Below are 5927 nucleotides of genomic sequence, written 5' to 3' on the forward strand. Positions count from 1 at the left end.
ATACATGGCAGGGATCCACTCATGATGATCGACAAAAGATGAACATTGAGCTACAGCTAATTCATCTATTAACAGGTTCAAACAAGCATGGAAAAAATGCAAACGATAACAGGTTTCAGACTGAGTGAAATTAACACAAGTCTGGAATTTAACATCACGTAGCACACTTTGGAGCATGAAAACTATATGCTACAGGAACTTAACATGGCAAGGCAAGACATGAAATGAAGCTACTCAAAGCACTTAACAAAAGTCCTTTAGTGACCTTGAGGCAAAAGGGATCAGAAAATACAATTGCGAGCATGTGAAAATGGCCAAAACATAATCAGATTACAGACTTGGTGAAAAACTGGAGCATGCAAATCTGTTAACGAGTAGGCATGTTTACGAGCTCGATGCACTCACTATAGAGCATGGCATGACAAACTAAGCATACATCCATCAAGAATACATATCATAGAAGCTAGACATGGCAAGAACAACAACATAGCATGCACGGATCAACAACAACATCCTCGGCAAAATCGCTAACAAGTCAACAATCTGCCAGGATTCACGAAATAGCAAAAATAGAGCTCGATTGACTCAAGCTAGGGTGCTCCATAATTGCAAACAAAGACATGGATGGATAGAGCACCACAATATTAACAAATCATCCTTACTGATCATCCTCAAAAGAGGCACGGATCACTAGGAAACAACATGAACATATGGCGTATTGACAAAATCAGATCAAGGACTTAGAGAAATTCCAAGTCCCTGAAATCAGCATTAACGAATGCACTACTTTGCAAGCTTCTGCTAGTCACCACACATATCACAAAAATACATGGTAAGCACCTCTGTAAAGATGGCATGGCATATAACAAAACTCGTGTAGAAGTCAGGAGCTTATCATGCACACATTAATCATGGCAAAAATGACAAATAGCTATTTGATGCAGCAGATCTGACAATTAACTCAAATAGCCCTCTTCCAACAGCATTTCGGGCATCAAGATGAGCTCAAATGAAAATGATGCAATGAGATGAAATGATATACTCTCTGAGTCGAACATTTCGATATGCTACATGCTCAAATCGGAGTTACGGATGCGGAGTTATAGCACGATGAAAAATGCCAAAATTTAAGGGGAGTGGAGAGAAAGTCAACCCTCGCTAGGGTTTACTGTAGCCGCACGGATCCAGATCCGATCGAGCCTCGCTGGAAAAACTGTAGCCGCCAGAGCGTCGGGGTTTGCCAGGGTTCGACCGGAGTAGGGAGTGGAGGAGGCCGGCGGAAACGTCCGTCCGGCGAAAATTCGTCCGGCGGCGCGAGGGGATGGGGAGGTTAGGGTTTCATCCGGATTTCGGGGAAGGGATCTTTATATAGGCATAGAGGGAGCTAGGAAGCTCCAAATGGAGTGCGGTTTTCGGCCACGCGATCGTGATCGAACGACCGATATGATGGAGAGATCTTAGGTGGGTTTTGGGCCACTTTTGAAGGGTGTTGGTCTGCAACACTCACGAGGCCTTCTCGGTCCCTCGGTTAACCGTTGGAGTATCAAACGAAGTCCAAATGGTACGAAAGTTGACAGTCGGTCTACCGGTAGTAAACCAAGGCCGCTTGGCAAGTCTCGGTCCAATCCGGAAATGTTTAACCCCCACACACTAAAAGAGGTAGAAAGGACCACCGGAGAAGATAGGAGCGCCGGAATGCAAAACGGACAACGGGGAAAATGCTCGGATGCATGAGACGAACATGTATCCAAATGCAGTGCACATGATGACATGATATGAGATGCATGACAAAAGCAACAACACACGAAGACAAAAACCCAAACCCGAGGAAGTAAAATAACTTAGCGCCGGAAATGGCAAGAGTTGGGATACATATAAGGTAAATTACATCCGGGGTGTTACAGTCGCGGAGTGCCCTTTTGCGCCGATTGTTTGAGGCGAAAGTCTCGAAGACCGTCAATACTCTGCTATCGTCGTGCTCTGGGGGGAGTTGTTCCGAGGTATTTTTGGTGAGGATATCCTCGCCACTCTTGGCCACTTGCCGGAGTATCCAACATGCTCTAAGGCTGTGGGTAGGTATGGTATCTGGTGTTATGTGTATTTTGCACGGCCTATCGAGCCATCCCTCCAAAACGGTTCCGCGCCCCGTAATGGGTTTGGATTTCTTTACTGCTATGTAGGGCGCCCTGTGAGGGTGCATCCTTTTTGTCCGGACAGAAGGTTGAGTGGGATCTGGCGATTCCCAACGAGCTGCCTGAATTTTCGAGGTGCTTTCCATTGCGCAATACTTCTGTACTATGGATGCCAAGTCGTCGAAGTGTAATACGCGATGGCGGTTGATAGCATTGAGGATTCCTTCATCCGTACAATTATTGCGGAATATTAAGATCGCGTCTTCATCGCGGCAATCCTTGATCTTGTTCTTGATAAGGAGGAACCTGGGCCAAAAGTGATGGATTGTTTCCTAAGACTGTTGCCGTAGGTATGTGAGATCGCGTATATCTGGGTGGGTGGGTGGATTTAAGTCCGAACCCTGACCCAATTTGGGATCCGGAGTTTGAGAAATTTCCGAGCCGAATAATTCGGGCTCCTGGAGATCGAGCGATTTTTCAGGTCTACCGTCTGATTCCAAATTCGGAGGACAAGGCATGTCGTTCCGTGGACAGGTATCCGGCTCTTCGAGCTCGGAGATCGGACATAGTTCATCCTCAGTATAGAGGGAGAGTTGTTGTTTTGCTCCTCCACTACCGCTATCTGGTGGGTGATCGATGGAGATTTGATTTCTCTCTGATCGGGTTTAAGCCCAATCCAACCGTAGTCTGTAGCGACCCCGAGGCGGCAATGCGATCCAAGAGTTCGTTCAAGGACGATAATTCCGTTGGATCCATCTGTCTGGAGTATTCGGAGTCAATTCAGAGGCGATTTTCGATGACCTGAGAAGTCATTGTCGGCTCATCGGCCGAACGGGCGGTCATAATAAAGCCACCCAACCGGAGGATTTGGCCTGAGGCCAGGGCTCCATCGGCGGTGATGTTGTTCTTGATCATGAGGCGAGCCATCAACCCTGACTTCGACGACACAGTGGAACTCTCAATGAAAGCACCAATGTCGGTGTCAAAACCGGTGGATCTCGAGTAGGGGGTCCCGAACTATGCGTCTGAGATTGATGGTAACAGGCGACAGGGAACACAATGTTTACCCAGGTTCAGGCCCTCTCAATGGAGGTAAAACCCTACGTCATGCTAGATTAATATTGATGAGTATGGGGGTTACAAGAGTTGATCTACCACGAGATCGTAATGGCTAAAACTCTAGAAGTCTACCCTATCTGATTATCCTTGTCCCTATGGATGAAACCCTCCAGTTTATATAGACACCGGGGGGATTAGGGTTGTACAAAGTCGGTTACATAGAAAGGAAATAATACATCTGGACACTTAACTTGCCATCTATGTAAAGGAGACTCCTATCCGGACACGGGAGAAAGCCTTCTATATTGTATCTTCACGGCCCAATAGTCCGGCCCATGTCCAACATGCCAACCGTCCGAGGACCCCTTAGTTCAGGACTCCCTCAGCGGGAACTGGTCATCCAATGCTATTTACAAACTAATCCGGTTGCGAGAAGAGAGAGTAAAGGGGGACCATACATGTGGCGGGATATTGTGGTGTGGTGTCCGATTGGGAGGAGAGAGAGAGAAGAGGGGTACCAAGCATGTGAAGAGAGAGAAAATAGAGGAGGACCACACGATGTATTGGTCAAGTGCATGTTCGTACTCCCGCATAGCTCCCCCATTTGTCTTTGATTTGCCGGAAAACGGACGTCCGGACCACTTCGTGGACAGATAGGGTCCCGTTGGATGACAAAAATTAACAAAAGTGATCCCAACAGCATATACCGAAGCTTTGCGGGTCTCCTTTGAAGATGCTCTAAAACACCTTGCATTGTGATATTTTAGTGAAAAAGACATACACCTTAAACAGTGAAATGGAAGAAGTAAATTTTAGTATGCGTCACCTTGGTACAATTTATCTTTTTAGCATCGTCTCATATTAATTGATCAAACGAAATCATTACAATCGTTCGATACAAAATTCACCACACAGAGCGAAACATGATTAACAAAAATAACATCTGACCTTTTGTCAAAGCTAAACTTTGCAATTAAATGTGCCACCACATTGGCCGACCAGCTAATCTTAGACATTTCAAAACTATTTATCAGTTTAGATATACTCAACGTTTCTTTCTTCAAATCAAGCAACGCTGACCTGTCAGAAATCTCTTTTGCAAGAGTCGTAATGACAAACCCACAATCAATCTTTAAAATAATAGGATTGTGTAGAGTTATAACTATGTAGAGGCCATTAATGCAAGCCCTTGGCTCCTCTTTCTCCATGCTCTGGCACAACCCAATGAAGTCCCACGAAGAAACAATGACTTTCCCAGCCGCATCCCTGGCCATCACACCCACAATTTCTGCTCTATGCTCCCCACAAAGCTTGCGTCGACATTAGTCTTTATATAACCTGCAGGAGGACGAGTCCAAGATATCTTAGCTTCCGAAGTATTAGGAGCCCATCGTAATCCATCCATTGGACTTTTTCTTTTATTTTTGGAGTCCACCGATGGCAAAGAATGACAAGCGACAAATGACTCCCAATAATTCTCTACAAAGCTAGCAGAGGCTGAGACTGATCAAGTGCCAGCCTCTCCAGAAAATGAATATAAACCAATCATACCCAATATATTTGAAGACCTCCTCCGCAGGTAATTTTCAAATGTCCCTCATAGCCACACGCGCAAACACCTTTGGGTACATAGAAAATCACAAAGCGGTACATAGAAAAGAAAATCTACACGAACCTCAATCTAAGTTTGGTTGGAGGTAGATTTTGAGTGTATCCTTAACATTTTCATATACTCCAGTACAGTTTGCTCTAGGTTTCAATGCATGGTAGAGAGTGGCCTTGCCATCATAGTTCCTCCAACTACAACCAACCTCACTTTCCTTGACACCGACGGACTGAGCCGGACCCATCTCCCCTCCCCTTTTCTCGCAAAGATGTAAAATTTATTCCGGAAGAGAAATAACAGAGCCAAGCAGCACCCAAATCGGCTCCACTCACGTCACTTCCATCCTTTCCTTGTCATTTGGTGTTTTTCTTGAAAAGAGCAAATAAGGAGGGGGAGAGAACGTTCAATCTTGTACTAGCAGGTGTCATGGTGACGGCACTGCCGACCATGTGCCTCGTGTTCGGCCTAGCTGCCAGCTCCTGTACATACTTTCCACGATTTCTTTTTTACTTTCTATATTATTTTTGTTATAAGACAATTTTCTAAAGTTTGATCCTATTTGTAAAAAAAGTTAAACACTCACAATACCAAATCAATGCCGTTAGATCGACCTGGAAGTATATTTCCACAATATATTTATTTTATATTGTGATATTTTTTAATATAACTTTGTAATTGTGAGGTCGGGGTCCTAACGGACACAGTTAGCCATCGTGTCCAACTTGGTGAACGTGGAGAGGCGGGCGGCGTTGCGCTGCTCATACCGCGCGGCTTGCCTTGCTGCCAGCTCCTGGGCAGATACGACGGCCCGTGAACATGAGGGACCACTGTCACCGAGGTAGTGGAGGATGCGGCCGCGGACCTTGCTGATCGCTGACGGTAGTTCGTCCTTGACGAATTGGCCGTGTTGGTTGCCGTGAGGCGGCGAGGATGGCAGAGCGAGCGCTCCTCGTCAACTCCATCTAACGGACCAATTCCTCATCCGTTCGAGCGGCTCCCGCAAGGAGGTGCGGCTGCTGCGGCGACGACGCCTGGTTCTCCTCCTTATCGGAGGAGGAGATGTTGATCTCCTCCTTGCCAGAGGAGTTGACCGCCGTCGTCGATGCCATGAGCCGGACGACGGTCCACTG

This window comes from Triticum aestivum, chromosome 7A (assembly GCF_018294505.1).
Source record: "Triticum aestivum cultivar Chinese Spring chromosome 7A, IWGSC CS RefSeq v2.1, whole genome shotgun sequence".
In the NCBI taxonomy this organism is placed as follows: Eukaryota; Viridiplantae; Streptophyta; class Magnoliopsida; order Poales; family Poaceae; genus Triticum; species Triticum aestivum.